We start from the raw sequence: 18,218 nt of genomic DNA on the forward strand, positions 1-18,218 counted from the left end.
AGGCCAATCCAGGCCATAAGAACCTGGCAAGTACCCAAAAACTAAGTATTTCCCATGCTACTGATGCTAGTAACAGAAACGGCTATTTTCTAAGTCAACCTGATTAATAACAGGTAATGGACTTCTCCTCTAAGAACTTATGCAAACCTTTTTTAAACCCAGCTACACTAACTGCACTAAACACATCCCTTGGCAACAAATTCCAAGTTTAATTGTGAGTTGAGTGAAAAAGAACTTTCTCCGATTAGTTTTAAATGTGCTACATGCTAACTTCATGGAGTGCCCCCTAGTCCTTCTATTATACAAAAGAGTAAATAATCGATTCACATTTACCCGTTCTAGACCTCTCACGATTTTAAACACCTCTATCATATCCACCCTCAGCCATCTCTTCTCCAAGCTGAAGTCCTAACCTCAGTCACACAAAAGTGGATCATGTAAATTTCCACTGTTTTCTACAAAAAGTTAAGTATCTTTCACTGCATATGCATGGCAGTTCCCTTACTGTAGCAGCCCTACAGTTCCTCTCTGTTTGTGTGATTTTATATATAAAAAGAAAGAACACTTTACAGGGGCAGAGGGGGATGGATAACTGAAGGAGAGGTGAGTTTGTGTGACTTGTTCTGCGAAGACAGTTCATATTTATTACATGCAACTTCACTTTATCTGACAGCATACCGGTTCACCAAGTGGAAATCCCTAGCTAAGGATGATTTTATTTATTTTATTGAAGTCATTTGCAATACAAGTCATCTTGGATAGCAATAGTAGGGCAACATAGAAATATGTAGTAATCAATAGAATTCAACAAAAAAGGGAAAATTGACAAGAACAACCAACATGTGCAAAATATTTTTTGTTGGGAAAATCCCTTTTTTATTTTGTTCTCTTTATATTTTTAAACTGGGAACAACCTGAAATCATAAAAATGGGCCCTATGAGGGCTGGAGATGGTTTTATCTTTCAAAAAGGCAGCATTCCAAACCTATTATAAAACTGGGAGGCCAAGTCTAGATAGTAGTGGGCTGTGAATGTGTGGACTGAACTAAGTCTCAGCCTTACAAATCTCCTCAGTGGAGGAAGAATTTAAAGGGGTAGCTGCTACCACCATGGCCATAACATTATGGTTGCTGTGCTTTTCTAAGATCAGTCCTGCCCAGGTATATAGAAAGACAAAGGAAAATTGGTTCTTATCTGCTAATTTTCTTTCCTGAGTACCACGGATCAGTCCAGACGCCTGGGCTCATACATCCCTGCCAGCAGGAGGAGACAGAGGGAAAAAAAAAAAAAAAAAAAACTTACCTGACCCTGCTACATAAAGCCTAGTGCCACCTGCAGTTCCTCAGTATAGATCTGTACCCAAGCAAAAAATTGCAACTCTCAATCCAATGAATCAATAGAAAAAAAAAGTAAATCCTGAAACTTCTTGTCAACGTGAAAAACTAAAAACAGGCTGCTATGAATCTGTACGCATAAGGCAAAACTACAGCTGAGCAAGTGACTCTCCACCTCCAGGAAAAATGGGTGGGTTCTGGATTGATCTGTGGTACTACAGGAATGAAAATTAGCAGGTAAGAACCAATTTTCCTTTCCCTGTACGTATCCAGATCAGTCCAGACGCCTGGGATGTACCAATGCTCCCTAAATGGGGTGGAGCCTGGAGAGTCTCGCTCGCAGAACACTTTCGCCAAAAAGAGACCCAGAAGCCCTCAAATCCACACAATAGTGTCGCACAAAAGTATGTAAGGATTTCCAAGTTGCAGCTCTGCAAATCTCCTGAGGAGATACCAATTGCGCCTCCGCCCAGGAGGTTGCTCGAGACTGTGTAGAATGAGCGCGTAAGCCCTCCAGAACCTGCCACCCAGCAGTAATGTAAGTGGAACCAATAGCTTCCTTCATCCAGCGTACTATAGTAGCCTTAGAAGCTTTAGAACCTCAGCTCGTGCTGCTCCACAAGACAAAAAGATGATCGGATCTCCTGAAATCATTAGTCACTTCAAGACAGCGCAAAAGAGCTCGGAGAACAACTAATCTCTTGAGTTCTCTCGCAATGGGAGCAGATGCCTCCCCCTCCAGAAAAGATGGAAGCTCCACCCTCTGGTTCACGTGAAACGCGGAAACGACCTTCAGTAAAAAGGAAGGCACCATCCCTCAACGAGACCCCTGAGTCTGGAATCTGGAGGAATGGATCCCAACAGGACAAAGCTTGTAATTCTAAAATCCGCCTAGCGGAACAAATCACTATCAGAAAAACCACTTTGAGAGTCAAGTCCTTCAGCGTCGCCCTCTGCAAAGGCTTGAACGGTGCTGAACAAAAATCCCGTAGAACTAGATTCCAGGATGGACACACTTTCCGAACTGGAGGCCTCAAATTCTTCGTTCCTCTGAGAAACCTTATCACATCCGGATGAGCTGAAATAGTGGAATCACCAACTTTATCCCGCAGACAGCCCAAGGCTGCCACTTGAACTCTAAGGGAACTCTGAGATAGACCCTTAGCAAACCCTTCCTGAAGAAAAGACAAAATTTCGGGGATGAAGGACCGAAGGGCGTGAATCTCATGAGCAATACACAAGGCCTTGAATACCCGCCAGACTCTAACGTAAGCCAGATTAGTAGATTGCCTCCTGGCCTACAACAAAGTGGTGACGACTGACTCCGGATATCCTTTACTCTTTAACCTCTGCCTCTCAAAAGCCAAGCCGCTAGACAATAGTGATCGACCTGGTCGGAAAATATGGGACCCTACCAAAGAAGACCTTTGAGATGTCCCAAACGAATCGGACCGTCCACTGCCATGTTGATGAGATCCGCAAACCACAGACGCCGAGGCCACTCCGGCACAACCAGAATCACTTCTCCATGATGTCTCTCGATGCGACGCAACACCCTGCCCACCAGTGGCCAAGGAGGGAACACAAAGCAGAACCCCGAGGCCAAAGCAGAACAAGTGCATCGACGCCTTCGGCTGTCTCCTTCGACTGAAGAATCGAACCCTTTTGGTATTCTGACGAGTCGCCATGAAATCCACATGAGGCGACCCCCAACGTCTCCGTATGAACTGCATCACGGTCTCCACCAACTCCCACTCTCATGGATCTAGGCAAGCCAGACTGAGAAAATCCGCTTGGACATTTTCGACGCCGGCTACGTGAGACGCCACTATCCGTTCTAGTTGGTCTCCACCCAATGCATCAAGAGCTATGCCTCCTGATTTACCGCCTGACTCCTGGTACCGCCCTGCCGACTGATATACGCCACTGCCGTCGTATTGTCCGACAGAATCCTGACCGAGCAATCTTTCACTAGCAGCAAGAGCTCCCTCAACGCAAGCCACACTGCCACAGTCTCCAACCAGTTGATAGACCATGCAAACTCTTTCGTAGACCAAATGCCCTGGACAGAATGGTGCTGACAAACCGCCCCCCCAGCCGGAAAGGCTGGCATCGGTCGTCACCACCACCCAATCCGGGATCTCGAGGTCCATTCTGCGGCGAAGACTGACCAACTGAAGCCACTAAGATAGACTCTCCCTGGCCTCCCCCTCCAGGGGCAGGGGCAGGTAAAACTCCTCTTAAGCTCGGCTTCCAACACGCCAAAAGCACCCTCTGCAATGGCCTCATATGGAGAAAAGCCCAGGAAACCAATTCCAAGGTTGAAGTCATGGACCCCAAGATCTGCAAATAATCCCATACTCTGGGAATTCGTAATTGCAACAACCGAACTCTGTTCTGAAGGGATAGCACCCTTTCTTCAGACAGAGACACTTTGCCTAACCGGGTGTCGAACCTCGCTCCCAGGTAGATTAAGGACTGTGTCGGGGTCAAATGACTCTTGGCCACATTCACAACCCAGCCGAGAAAGTGGAGAATATTGCAAACACTGCGAATTGACTGTTGACATAGATCTGCCGACTTTGCTCTGATCAGCCAGTTGTCTAGATAAGGATGCATCAGGAGACCTTCCTTCCGAAGTGCCGCCGCTACCACCACCATCACTTTGGTGAAAGTGCGTGGGCTGTGGCCAGACCGAAAGGAAGTGCCCTGAACTGAAAATGTTGTTCCAGGATCATGAAGCGAAGAAAATGCTGGGACTCCAAGTAAATCGGAATGTGTAGATAGGCTTCCATAAGATCCAGAGAAGCCAGGAACTCCCCCTTGCATACCGCCATTATCACCAAACGCAAGGTTTCCATCTGGAAGTGGGGAACTTTGAGAGTGGTATTCACTCTCTTCAAATCGAGGATGGGCCGAAATGTGGCTCCTTCTTTGGAGCCACAAAATAAATGAGTAGCATCCCTTTCGGAGCTCTGCTGTGGGCACTGGAATGACCGCCCCCAATTCCTGGAGGTGCCCTAAGGTCTCCTGTACTGCCTTTCACTTGTACCCTGGACCACAAGGTGAAATTAGAAATAGATCTTGGACCGAACAAATTCTAACACGTAGCCGTCTCTTATTATACTGAGAACCCACTAATCCTGCGTGATGTTGGCCCACTCGTCGTAAAACTGCATCAAGCAACCTCCTATAATAGGAACAATGGAGTGGACCGGCCTCGCTTCATTGCGAGGACTTGCCACTGGCTGCAGATCCTCCTGCAGCACCCCGAAATGGCCTATGGGCCCCCCCTGAAAGCACTGCCCCCCAAGTATGCCCCCCTAGGGGAAAACAACCTCTGAGGAGCAGAGGGAGCCCGCATCAGCTGAGATCTCCTATCGGTACGGAGACGCGAACGGGTCTGAAAAAACCTCTTCGCCTTAGGTCTGTCCTCCAGTAACTGTAGCGGCTTATTCTCCCCAAGCGACTGAATCAGATGCTCAAGGCCGTCCCCAAACAACAGACGCCCCTTGAACAGCAAAAAGCCTAATTGCATCTTAAAGGAGACATCCGCTGACCAATTACGCAACCACCACAACCGTCTGGCCGCGACAGCCAAAGCTATAGCTCTGGAGGATGTACGCACCAAATCATAGAGGGCATCTGCCTCAAACGCAAAAGATGCTTCAATTCCTCGATACTATCCGCTTGCTCCCCCGACTTCGGGAGCAGGTCCTGCAGCTGCTGCACCCAAAGGAGACAAGCCCGCTGCATAAAGCTTGAGCAAATCGCTGTATGCAAGCCAGTGCAGAGACCCCAAAAATCCATTTGAGGTGAACCTCCAATTTGCCTTCTTGCATATCTTTCAATGCCGCAGAACCCACCACGGGAATGGTGGTCCGCTTAGTCACTGAGGACACTGCCGCATCGACCTTAGGAAGGACAAAACACTCCAAGACCTCCTCTGGAAAGGGGATAGATCTTCCCCAAGGTCCTCCCCACTTTCAGCAAAGCATCAGGCATCCCCCACTCTGCATCCACTAACTTCTTAACCGCCTTATAGTACGGAAAGGAAGTCTGAGAACCTCTTACCCTGTCCAGGACAGGATCCTCTTCCTCCAAATCCGGGTCACTTTGGGGCATTTTAACGCCCAACACCTGAAAGGCTAAGGGCAGCAACACATCCAATTCCTCCCTTTGGAACAGGCGGACCTCCTTAGTATCCTCGGACCCGAGACTAGGGACCCCTGGATCATCTCCCAGCAAAGTATCTCCAGACGCTGGCGCCCCCTGACCTGCCGGTACACCCGGGTCCAGGTCCTCGGGAGCATCACCGGAGTCACCGCCCTGACAGACCGCCCTGGTGCCGGAGGTGACTGAAACCTCTGAGCGGAGGGCAATGATGGCCTGACCCCCAAAGCAGGTCCTGAGCCCGGCAACGAACTTCCCAGAGTCTGCTCAGCATTAAGGCCCATTCCGCAACCAGGCTGTTTGCTGGCCAAAAAAGGCCTCATGCAGTAATAAAACAAATTCTGGGGAAAAACACTTTACAGTCCCAGCTCCCTCAGAGCTAGTGGCAGCACCAGGCCCACTCACGATTTCCACCCCCTCAAGGCCCCCCCCGACCGACCCCGAAGTCAGAACGGGCCGGAGAAAAAGGAGGCGGACCCTCCACCACTCTTCCCGATGGCGCGGGCACTGCCACTGAAAAATCCAAGATGGCCGCTGTTCCCGTGCCCTCGGAAGAAGAATCAGTACCGCGGACAGCGCTGCAGCCGAAAATAGCCCCCAAATCGCCGGAATGACACCACTTCGCCACTGGAGGCGCCCCTGAGGAGCCCTCCCCGCCCTCCGAACATGAAGCACAAAGAACGGCCCTGTTTAGAAGTGATCGTACCAAGCCACAGGCTCAACTCGCAGTACCTCGGGTCATGCTGAGGAAGGGAAATAAAAATACCATCGAGAGGAAAAAAGAAAAAGTTAGGAGAAAAACCCCCCAAGGGAGTGGCCAAGGGAGGAAGGCATACAGTAAGTCGTCCTCTGGCCAGGTCTGGATGAAAGCATCAATCCCTTGGGAGTGTGGCTCTCGTCTGCGGCTGAAGAACCTGGGAACTTGGGCACTGAGAAAGGTGGCCAGTAGGTCCATGGCTGGGAGGCCCCAGCGATTTACTATCAGTTGGAATGCTCCGGTCGACAGTGCCCAATCCCCCGGGTCCAGGCTTTCCTTGCTGAGGAAGTCTGCTGAGACATTGTCTTTCCCTGCGATGTGGGAGGCCGAGAATACCTTGTAGGTTTACATCCGCCCATGCCATGAGGGTCTATCTCCAGAGACACCTGCTGGCTCCTGGTTCCTCCCTGGCGGTTCATGTAGGTAACCGTTGTAGCATTGTCTGACATTACTCGAATCGCTTGGCCTTGGAGCCTGTGGCTGAATCACAGGCACACTAGTCTGACTGCTTGAGCTTCCAGGTGGTTTATGTTCCATCCCACCTCTTCCTTGTTCCATTGTCCCTGGGCTATCAGTTCCTGACAGTAAGCTCCCCACCCTCGTAGGCTCGCATCTGTGGTTAGCACGATCCAGTTCAGTGGGAATAGGCTTACTCCCTTTGCTTAGGTGGTCTTCCTGTAGCCACCACTGAAGCTGAGAACGTACCTCTGCTGGTAGTTGGAGGTGAATTTATTTATTTTATTTATTATTTTTATATACCGACATTCGATCTGAGATATCACATCGGTTTACATTCAGGTACTATAGGTATTTCCCTATCTCCAGAGGGCTTACAATCTGAGGCAATGGAGGGTAAAGTGACTTGCCCAAGGTCACAAGGAGCGACAGCGGGACTCAAACCCTGGTCTCCTGCTACGTAGCCCACTGCTCGAATTGAGTAGTCCTGGGACAGTGGGTTCCAGCGTGACAGTAAGGAGCACTGGAGTGGTCGCATATGGGCCCTTGCCCAAGGGACGACTTCCAGGGTTGATGCCATGAGGCCTTGGACTTGAAGATAGTACCATACACCTTGGGGCGTGTACTGGTCATCAATTGTCGTAATTGTTCCATCAGCTTCCTCCTCCTTGGGGAAGGGATGAAGACTTTGTTCTGTTTGGTGTCAAAACAGGCCCCCAGGTACTCTAGAGACTGACAGGGTTGCAGACTGTTCTTGACCATGTTCGTGACCCAACTGAGTTCCTGCAATAGGTTTTTGACTCTGCTGGTCACCTGCCGGCTCTCTTCCGAAGACTTTGCCCTGACCAGTCATCCAAATAAGGGTATACCAAGATGCCTCCCTTCCTTAGTGTTGCCGTCATGACCTCCATAATTTTGGAGAATGTTCTAGGGCGGTTGCTAGGCCGAAGGGTAGCGCTCTGAACTGGTAATGGTGTCCCAGTACCGCAAAGCATAGAAAACGCTGGTGATCTTGATGGACTGGGATGTGAAGGTAGGCTTCGGAGAGGTCCAGGGAGGTTAGGAACTCTCCTGGTAGTACTGCCATTATTACGGACTGGAGCGTTTCCATGCGGAAGTGTAGTACCCGCAGATGACGGTTGACATACTTGAGATGCAAGATGGGTTGGAATGATCCTTCTTTCTTAGGAACGATAAAATAGATGGAATAATGCCCCGTATTTTGCTGGGACATAGGTACCGGAGTTAAAGCCTTCAGACTGAGTAGTCTTGTCAGAGTGGATTCCACTGCCAGTCTCTTGGGTGTGGGAGTGGCAGTGGGATATCATAAATTTGTCCCAAGGGATGCTGCGAAACTCCAGAGAGTAACCTTCTCGAATGATGTTTAGTACCCATTTGTCAGACGTGATTTTGACCCATCGTTGGTAGAAGAGGGAAAGCAGACCCCGTATTTCCTCTTCCTGTGGATGGGTCAGCCCATTCTCATTGGGAAGCACAGTTCAAGCCTGCCCCCGGGCCTGTTCCTCTCTTGGTTTGTTGGTTCCAAAAGGGCTGGGACCTTCCGGAGGGACAAGGTACATGGAATGACGAGGTCCTGTAGTGTCGAAAACATTGGGAGCCTCTGCCCCTAGTTCTTCTGGGGGAGGGGCGTTGGGATCTTTTACCCCTGTCTTCCGGTAGCCGAGGCACTGAGGTTTCGCCCCACTTGCTGGCTAACTTCTCTAATTCGCTTCTGAATAGGAGAGATCCCTTAATGGGCATTCTTGTGAGATTCGCCTTAGAAGTCACATCTGCCGACCAGTTCAGCAACCATAACTGCCTTTTGGCAGCCACTACCGAGGCTACTCCTCTGGCTGAGGCATGCACCAGGTCTGAGCTTGCGTCCATCAGGAAGGCTGCCGCAGGTTCAATCATTTCACCGGCATATGTTCTGGAATTATCTGCCTCTCTCGATAGGGATACGCAGGAATGTGCCACCAACGCGCAGCTGGAAGCGATTTGCAGTGTCATAGCTATTGCGTCTAAGGCTTGCTTAAGGAAAGATTCTAATAGTCTATCCTGAGTATCCTTCAATGCTGTCCCTCCCTCCACAGGGATGGTTGCTCGTTTCGAGATGGCGCAGACCATGGCATCCACTTTCGGGAAACGCAGACATCCCTTGGTCACTGGTTCCAGAGGAAAGAAGGCTTCCAAGGCCTGACCTCCTTTAAAGCTTGCCTCCGGGGCATCCCACTCCAATTCAATCAGTTCCTGGATGGCTTCCATCATTGGGAAATAGCATAAGGCTATTTGGTTCCGCTATAGGGTCTGTGCCTGAGATCCCCAGAGTCTTCAGGGTCTGTGAAAAAAGGGCTGGTAATTCATCCCTGTGGAAGAAGCGAAGCATTGTTCTGTATGGTTCCAGGCCTGGAGGGATTTCTCCTTCCTCCAGTGAACCACCATCATCGTCTGAGGTGTCCGGGTCCCTGTTAGTAAAATTCTTGGTGAGGCGAGGCATGTTTCGTGGCACCCAAGCAGGGCCGGGAGGGTCAGGTGCTCCTGGCTGGGTTTGGATCTGGGTTGCAGCCGGGGCCGATTACGCCTGAACGAAGGCAAGCAGTCCCTGGAAAAATTCTAACCAGGAGAAGGCCCCTGGGTCCATGTTAGCCCCAGGGGGTGTCGGAGTAGGAGCCCCTGAAATGCCCTCTTGTAGAGATGCCATTTCGGAGTTGCATAGGTCCGGGTGCTATTGTATGTAGTAGTTCCGGACCCATCCTCAGACTGTGAGGGACCAGGCTTTGGTACTCCTTGGGCTTTTTTGCAATGATGACACAGACAGGACTCCAGTTCAGGCTGTGTGGCTCTGATGTGGCAGGCTGTGCAAAGAGAATGCCTTCTGAGCTTCTTGGATGCTGGTGCCATTGCTCTGTGTATAGACGCACAGGTAATGTGCTTCGATATATGCACAGTTATGCGCATGAGCACTATGCATGCATTAGTTATGAGCACGGCTTGTGCGGGCAGCTGTGCCTGCATCCAGTTTGGAGGCAAGTTGGGTGCATTGGCCGTCCGGCCTGCCCCGCGCATACCGCTGGTCGAGAAGGGAGGATGGCGCCGAAGCCCCCTGCACATAAGATGGCACCCCCTAGGGTCTCCACGTGTCTGGATCCCTGCACTGGATCGGGCCCTAGCCCAGCCAAGGCTGCTCAACCCAATCGGCACTCCCTTTTTACCTCGCCGGATGAAAAACAGAATCGGTACAGCATTCCGAGTCCCGGAGACCGGAGACCTTAATTTAAACTTTTCTGCTTATCTGGTCTCGGCGCTTACCGATCACGTGCCGGGACAGTCTCCAGCTACGGGGGGAGAGGGCTTTACCTTCACCGCCACGCTCAGTTATGCACCCACTGCCTTTCAGCCGCTCTAGGGGCTAAGTCCACACTGGGAGTCTGCTACTGGAGCAAGGCACACCTCTGAGGGACATCAAAAATCACCTCTGGAATTCTCAAATGGGGGAGGGACCCTTAGATATCACCGCAGGAGAGCGGGGCTCGATCTTCTTTAAGATAAAAGTTATCTTCTTTGCTGTAAATTAATACTGTGCTAGGGTGTGGGACAGTGTCCGCATCTGCTAGAAGATGGAGAGATACTGAGGAGCTGAGGTCACTGCAGGGGTATATCTAGGGTGATGTAATCTTTGAAATCTGACTCCATCTCCCATCTGCTAGCAGAAGAGCACATAACGCACTGGTCCTGAGTGCATCAGGCTACACGCTAGGAAAAGCTAGAATATGTGCCACACTTAGTGCTGCCCTTGCGAAGGCTGTATCTTCCCTGGCCTGGACATCCAGGCGGTAGAACCTGGAGAAGGTGTGTAGAGAGGACCATGTTGCTGCCCGACAGACCTTGACTGGCGAAAACGGCCTGCTTTCTGCCCAGGAGACTGCCTGGGCCCTTGTAGAATGTGCCTTGACCTGTAGAGGTAGTGGTTTTTCTGCCTCTATGTAGGCTGTATTAATTACTTCTTTGATCCAACGGGCTATGGTCACCCGCGATGCCGCTTCCCCTTGTTTCTTCCTGCTGTGAAGAACGAACAGGTGATCAGTTTTGCGCAAGGATTCCGATCTCTTCAGGTATCGGACTAGGATTCTACCAACATTCAGGTGGCGAAGGATGCGTGAGTCTTCCGAATCCCTGTGTTCATCTGGTGAGGATATGGTCTGGTTCATATGGAACTGAGAAACCACTTTCATTTGGAAGGATGGTACCGTATGCAGCTGTATGGTGCCTGGGGTGAACCCGAGGAACGGTTCTCGACAGAATAATGCTTGAAGTTCGGAGATGCGCCGATCTGAGCATATTGCGATCAAGAATGCTGTCTTTAAGGTCAAGAGGCGTAGAGACAGGCCACTTGGTCTGAAGGACTCCCCTGCTAGGAAGTCTAGTACTAGGTTGAGGTTGCATAGAGGCACTGGCCACTTTAGTGGTGGTCAGAGTTGTTTGACTCCTTTCAGGAAGCGAGACACATCAGGATGAGCTGATCGTCTGATGTCGTCCACGTCGGACCTAAAACAGGCCAGTGCTGCAACTTGAACCTTGAGGGAGTTGAGAGACAACCCCTTCTGCATGCAGTCCTGTAGGAATTCTAGGATCGTGGGAATCTTGGCTGACCTCAGAAGGAGGGTGCAGTCTTCACACCAGGCTTCAAATACTCTCCAGATCCATATGCAAGACAGAGATGTGGAGAACTTGCGTGCTCGGAGCAGAGTGTCAATCATGGCTTTTGAGTAGCCGCGCTTCTTTAGGTTAGTCCTCTCAAGGGCCATACCGTAAGAGAGAATTGAGCCAGATCTTTGTGGGAGATCGGTCCCTGTATGGCGGTAGACGCAGAGGGTTCCCCGCTGATAGTCTTCGCTGTCCGTGTACCATGGTCTTCTTGGCCAATCCGGGGCGACTAGTAGGAATAGTCCCCTGTGGTGCTCTATCTTGTGGATGACCCTGCCCAGTAGAGGCCAGGGAAGGCGTACAGGAGGTCTTCCTCTGACCAGTTGATTCCATGAGATTGTGGTTCTTGTCTGTGGCTGAAGAATCTGGGGACCCGGGCATTGCGACCAGTTGCTAGTAGGTCCATGGCTGGAAGACCCCATCGATTTACTATAAGCAGGAAGGCCGTGTCCGCCAGCGACCAATCCCCCGGGTCTAGGCTCTCTCTGCTGAGATAATCTGCTGAGATATTGTCTTTTCCCGCAATATGGGAGGCCGAAATCCCTTGCAGGTATGTTTCTGCCCCACTCCATGAGAGGGTCTATTTCAGAGACACCTGCTGACTCTTGGTTCCTCCCTGGCAGTTGATGTAGGCAACGGTTGTTGCGTTGTCCAACATGACTCTGACAGACTCGCCTCTGAGTCTGTGGCTGAATCGCAGGCAGGCTAGTCAGACCGCTCAAGCTTCCAGGCGGTTTATGTTCCATTCCGCCTCTTCTTCGTTCCATTGTCCCTGGGCTGTTAGCTCCTGATAGTGGGCTCCTCACCCTTGCAGACACGCGTCCGTGGTGAGCAAGATCCAGTTCGGTGAGGATAGGTTTACGCCTCTGCTTAGGTGTTCTTCCTGTAGCCACCATTGAAGCTGATGCTGAACCTCTGTCGGTAGATGGAGGTGAATTGAGTAGTTCTGGGACACTGGATTCATTCGTGACAGTAGGGAGCGTTGTAGTGGTTGCATGTGGGCCCTTGCCCACTGAACAACTTCCAGATTTGATGTCATGAGGCCGAGGACTTGAAGGTAGTCCCATACCTTGGGGCGAGCCAAGTTCAACAGGTTTTGCAATTGACCCATCAGTTTCCTTCTCTTTGTCCTGCTTGGTATCGAACCGGACTCCCAGGTATTCTAGTGACTGGGAGGGCTGTAGGCAGCTCTTGGCTGTGTTCACAACCCACCCGAGCTCTTGAAGTAGGTTCTTGACTCTGATGGTCGCGTGGCGACTCTCCTCTGGAGACTTTGCCATGATTAGCCAATCGTCCAAGTAAAGATGTACCAGGACTCCTTCTTTCCTCAATGCTGCTTCTACTACCACCATAATTTTGGTGAAGGTTCTGGGAGTGGTAGCTAGTCCAAAGGGTAGCGCTCAAAATTGGTAATGATTGCCCAGTATCGCAAAGGGCAGGAAGCGCTGGTGGTCCTGATGGACCAGGCTGTGAAGGTAGGCTTCGGATAGGTTCAGGGAGATTAAGAATTCTCCCGGTTGTACCGCCATCAAAACGGAGTGTAGGGTTTCCATGCAGAAGTGTGGTACCTTCAGGTAATGGTTGACGGCCTTGAGGTCCAGGATGGGCCGGAATGTTCCTTCTTTCTTGGGAACGATAAAATAGATGGAATAGTGGCCAGTATTTTGTTGAGACGTGGGCACCGGAGCTATTGCCTTCAGGCTGAATAGTCTTGCTAGTGTGGTTTCCATTGCCAGTCTCTTGGAGTGGGAGTGGCACGGTGATCTCATAAATTTGTCTGGGGGGATGCTTTGGAATTCCAGGGATTACCCCTCTTGAATGATAGTTAGGACCCACTTGTCCGATGTTACCTCGACCCATCTTTGGTAGAAGAGAGTAATTCTGCCCTCTATGTCTTCTTCCTGTGGATAGGTCTTTGTCTTCTCATTGTGGGTTATGGCCGGAGCCTGCCCCTGAGCTTGCTCCTCTCTTAATGTGCTTGTTCCGAAAGGACCGAGACCTTCCTGAAGAACGAGGTGCTTGGGACTGTGTGTTCTTGTAAGGTTTAAAATGCTGCAATCCTCTACCCTTGGTTCTTCTGGGGGAAGAGCGATGATATGTTCTTTTGTTCCTGTTTTCAGGTAATCGTGGTACTGGGGATTCACCCCATTTGTTGGCTAACTTCTCCAGTTCGCTCCCGAACAGGAGAGAACCTTTAAAAGGCATTTTTTTTTAGGTTCGCTTTGGAAGTCGCGTCAGCCGACCAGTTTCAGAGCCATAATTGTCTTCTGGCCGCCACCTCGGCGGCAACACCCCTGGATGATGTGTGCACGAGGTCTGCAGTAGCATCAGTGAGAAAGGAGACCGCAGGTTCCATTGCTTCTCCGGGGTGGTAGCGTCTCTGGAGAGTATCAAACAGGAACGTGCCACCAATGCACAGCAGGAAGCAATTTGTAGCGTCATTGCTGAAACAAAGGACTGCTTAAGGATGGCTTCCAGCCTTCTGTCTTGGGCATCCTTCAGTGCCGCTCTTCCCTCCACAGGGATCATGGTGAGTTTTGAGACTGCATAGATCATAGCGTCCACTTTAGGGAAGCGTAGAAGTTCCTTGGCCGTGGGTTCCAGTGAGTATAGGGCTTCTAGTGCCCGTCCCCCTTTAAAACTGGCCTCTGGAGCATTCCATTCCAGGTCAATCAGTTCCTTGATGGCCTCCAACATAGGACAATAGCATGAGGCTTTACGGAGGTACACCAACATGGGATTCTTTTTTGGTTCTGATGTAGGTTGCGTTCCAGGGAGACTCAGTGTCTTCATAGTTTGGGGCACGAGGGCTGGTAATTCGTCCTTGTGGAAGAATCAGAGCATGTCCAGTATGGTTCCATCCCTGGGGGGATTTCCCCTTCTTCCAGGGAGTCAGTTTCCTCATATGAGGTGTCTGGATCCCCATCCGGGAGGCTCTTGGTTAGGAGTGGCATGCTCGAGAGCCTTGGGAGGTGCTGGGAAGGGCTTGTGCTTCTGGCAGAGTTTGAGTCAAGTGGACAGCCGGGGCTGGTTGCGCCTGGACAAAGGTTTGCAGACCTATAAAAAATTCCACCCAGGAGAAGGTTCCTGGGTCCATGTTGATACCAGGAGGGATTATAGTGGAAGCCCCGGAGGAACTTTCCTGTGGGGGCGTCAAGTTGGAAATAGTTAGGTCAGGGGTGCTATCAGTGGTTCCGGATCCCTCTCCTGGCTGTGGGAGGTCTTGATTTGGCTCTCCCTGGTTCTGTTCTGGCACAGGAGGGATTCTAATTCAGGCTGCACAGCTCTCAAGTGGCAGGCTGGACAAAGGAAGGGTTCCTTGGCCTTCTTGGATGGTGGTGCCATTGTTTGTGCGCGTGTAGGGCTTAAAAACGCATCTGTGCGAGAGTTATGCGCGAGGATGCACTTAGTTGTGAGCGTCGAGAGCACAGAAGTTAGGCACGGTACGTGCGCACAAGTTAGGCACGGTACGTGCGCAGGCATCTGGCTTTGTGCGCACGGCACAGATATGCGCGCAGTTGTGCATGTCGCTGTGCGCACAACTCAGATGTGCACACAATTAAGCGTGTATCCCTACAGATGCGCTCAAGTTAGGCGCCTCAGGCTTCTGGCCTGCTCCGCGTGTACCGACGGCGGGGGGGGGGGGGGGGGGGAGATGGCGCCGATAACATCGGCGAGTCTCCACTTGTGTGGACCCTCGCACCGGATCGGGGCCTAGCCAGAGGAAGGCTGCTCAACCTGATTCAACACCTCGTCAGAGGAAGGTCGGTATGGCTATTCGAGCCTTGGAGACCGGAGACTTAGAAGTAAAGGTTTCTACCTTACCTGGTCTTGGCGCTTACCGGTCACCTGCCGGGCGGTCTCCAGCTGCGCGGGGAAGAGGGGAATAACCTTCACCGCCACGCTCAAATCTGCACCTGCTGCCTTTCAGCCACCCTGGGGGCTACGTCCACGCCGGGAATCGGCCGGCGGACTAAGACTCACCCCTGAGGGATATCGAATCACCTCAGGAAAGTCTCAACTGTGGGAGGGACCGTTAGGTTTCACCACAGGAGAAGCGGGGCTCTCTTCTTAGCAGGTAAATTTTCTTTCTTAGTTGTAAATGTTACACTATTCTCTTTTGGATAGTGTCCGCATCTGCTATGGGAGACGGAGAGATACTGGAGAGCTAAGCATGCTGCACGGGTATATGTAGGCTGACATCAGCTTTGAAACCTGACTCCGTCTCCCATCTGCTATCAGGAGAGCACAATACCCATTGGTCCTGAGTCCATCTTGCTACACGTTAGGAAACTGAGTTTTGCTCAGTACATTCACTGCAGAAAGGATATCAGTCTAGAGAAGACGTGGGGCATCTCACAAAGCAGAGTTGATTACCTGTAACAGGTGTTGTCTGAGGACAGCAAGATATCAGGACTGATACACAGGTGACATTTGATGGAGTTGGCAGGGTAAACTTATGTCAAAGTTTCTAGAACTTTGACTGAGCCTCTCTGAGCATGCCCATAGCATGTCATATATCATGCATCCACATGAGGGTGCCTTCAGTCTGATAATACAGCAAAGAAAAGAAATGAAGAACCCATTCTATGGGGAAGCAAGCGTGTATCATGAGGGCTGACATCCTGCTGTCCTTACACATGGGTAATTCCTGGCTACAGGCGCCCCCCCCCCCCCAAAAGGCAAACAATAAAACAGTGTCAATGGGCACAACAATATGCTTTTTGGCAAAAAGCTTTTTATATATCATATCTTATATATCCAACAGAGGAGCAGCCTGGAAGAAAATCAACGGGCCCGAGGCGGGAACAGAGTTGGGTTCTACACCTCAAACAAGTTTCAAAGAGAAGACTGGACAAATCTGCTGTTGCATTGGCCATCCTTATCCAAGCAGTAATACATTGTGAATGAGTGGAGAGAACTCCACGTCGGAGCTGTGAGATCTCCTCCATGGGGACTAATCTCAAGTGAGCCACTGACACTACCATGGCTCAGACAGAATAAGTCTTGACATGACCCACTAGATTCAAACCAGACTGGGCATAACAGAAGGAGATGCAATCTGATAGCCAACTGGAAAGCATCTGTTTGGCAACACTGATCCCCAGCTTATTTGGATCAAAAGAAACAAAAAAAGCTTTGTATGAGCCTCTGTCAGCTCTAGATAGAAGGCCAAGGCTCTCTTGCAGTCCAAACTGTGCATGGCTTGTTCACCGTGGTAGACCCATGGCTGGGAAAAAAAATGTTGAAAGGAGAACTGACTAGTTAAATGGAATTTCAACACCGCCTCAGGCAAGAACTTAAGGTGGGTGTGCAAGACTACCTTGTCATGATAAAACTTAGTATAAGGTGGATAAATTACTAAGACCTGAAGCTTTCTGACTCTGTGTGCTGAAGTGACCACCACCAAAAACACAACCTTCCAAGTCAGGTACTCAAGTCACAGGTATGCAGTGGATCCAAAGGAGATTTCATCAGCTGGGACACCACCACATTGAGGTTTCATGACACCACATACGGTCTGATGGGAGGCTTCAAATAAAGCAAACCCCACATGGAATATACAACTAAAGGCTATACAGAAATGAGTTTGCCTTCTACTTGGTGACAGTATGCACCAATTGCACTAAGGTGTGCGCTGACGGAGATAGTCTTAAGACCAGCAACAGATAGATATAGAATGTAGTCATGCAGTTTTTATGTGGAGCAGGAGGAATGGTCTAGGGCCTTTTGCTCACACCACATAGCAAACCTCCTATACTTCAGTCCATAGGACTTTCTAGTGGAAGACTTCCTTGAAGTCAAAAGAACACAAGAAACATTCTCAAGAGAGATCAAGGGGTTGCAGAATCAACCTCTCAACATGGATTTGAGGCCCACTCCACGGGAGGATCCGTGGCACGGTTCTTGGGCAGTCGAGGGTGGGATGCTGAGTCCATCTGTCTACAATAAGGAGAACAAAATGATCAGGTACATTGGGATGTACAAAAAGCTACTCCTGATTGGGGCGGAAGGCTGCCTGTGGTCTGGTCAACACTGCCCGTGCAAAGGCTGCATCCTTTCAGGCCTATACGTGCAGGCAATAAAACCTGGAGAAGGTGTGCAAGGAGAACCACGTCGCCAGTTATCATCAAGAGACTGCCTTAGCCCTAGTGGAATGAGCTCTCATCTGAGAAGGTAATGGCTATCCAGCTTCCACATAGACTCCCGTGACCACCTCCTTAATCCAGTGAGCTATGGTAGCTCGCAAAGCTGGTGCGCCCTGTTTCCTTCCGCCGTTAAGGAGAAACAGGCAGTCCCGACTTTTGGATCGGTTCTGAGACTTCCAGATACCGCCCTAAAAATCTCTTGACATCCAAATGACGGAGGAGACAATATTCCTCCTACCTTGGGCAAGAAGGATGGAACGGTATGAAATTGTAACGTTCCTGGAGTCATCTGCAGGGACAGTTCCACCCTGGCGGTTGATGTAGGCTACCGTTGTGTTTTCCGACATCACGTGGACCGCTTGACCCTGGAGTCTGTGACTAAATTGTAGACACACCAATCTGACTGCACAGGCTTCAGGCCATTGATGTTCCAGAGGGCCTCTACTTTGATCCAACGTCTCTGGGCCGACATTTCCTGATACTGAGTTCCCAAGCCCTAGAGACTTGCATCTTTCATGAGGACCAGCCAGTTCAGTGAGGACACTCAAATGGGCTTCCTGCAGCCACCACTGAAGCCAAGAGCATACACCCATCAGCAAGTGGAGGTGAATCGAAGAGTCTTGAGACTGCAGGTCCCAATGTGAC

General features: G+C 50.5%; 1 protein-coding gene across 5 annotated transcripts in view; it reads right to left on the reverse strand.

Moving 5' to 3' along the window:
• Positions 1 to 18,218, reverse strand: part of TAOK2 (TAO kinase 2) — a 150,316-nt gene that overhangs the window by 51,594 nt on the left and 80,504 nt on the right. The window lies entirely within an intron of this gene.

This window comes from Rhinatrema bivittatum, chromosome 6, assembly GCF_901001135.1.
Source record: "Rhinatrema bivittatum chromosome 6, aRhiBiv1.1, whole genome shotgun sequence".
NCBI lineage: Eukaryota > Metazoa > Chordata > Amphibia > Gymnophiona > Rhinatrematidae > Rhinatrema > Rhinatrema bivittatum.